Raw genomic sequence first — 527 nt, forward strand, 5'->3', positions numbered from 1 at the left:
GCTGTTCCTCATCATCATCATCATCATCATCATCATCATCATCATCATCATCATCATCATCATCATCATCATCATCATCATCATCATCATAATCATCATCATCATCATCATCATCATCATCATCATCATTCTTTTCCAACAGGCTACTGCCATTGCGAAAATGAAGCAGATGTGTGGGAACCTCCCTGTACAGATCTCGCCCTACGTGAGTCTCTTCTTATGTTACTTACCAATACTATAGTGAGGTGCAAAATTCGTGGCGCAACTTATTGTCAAATGTGAGGCGTGCTGACAAAATGAGTTAGTTCTCACATTTTAGCCTCATGGAAATTAATGCATCAGCTTTATAGGTGGAGTTTGTACAATTGTAAGTATGGAATAATAAAAGACACTGTAGACTTGAACAAAATGGCGTCAATTGAAAATCTATTACTTAGACCCAAGTGTCGATTTTGGGCTAATATCTTCATTCTTGGATTGCAAGAAGTAACTCATTTTGTCAGCACGCTTCACAAATATCTCTTCAA

The 527-nt window shown here is 37.6% G+C and overlaps 1 long non-coding RNA gene across 1 annotated transcript in view; it reads left to right on the plus strand.

Annotated features, from left to right (window-relative positions):
• Window positions 1-527, plus strand: part of LOC106012374 — a 2,902-nt gene extending 2,375 nt beyond the window's left edge. Inside the window, exon 3 of the long non-coding RNA XR_001185009.2 lies at window positions 143-527. This is a non-coding gene — a long non-coding RNA (uncharacterized LOC106012374). The remainder of the gene's footprint in view (window positions 1-142) is intronic.

The sequence above is a fragment of the Aplysia californica genome, unplaced genomic scaffold, assembly GCF_000002075.1.
Source record: "Aplysia californica isolate F4 #8 unplaced genomic scaffold, AplCal3.0 scaffold00353, whole genome shotgun sequence".
Classification (NCBI taxonomy): Eukaryota; Metazoa; Mollusca; class Gastropoda; order Aplysiida; family Aplysiidae; genus Aplysia; species Aplysia californica.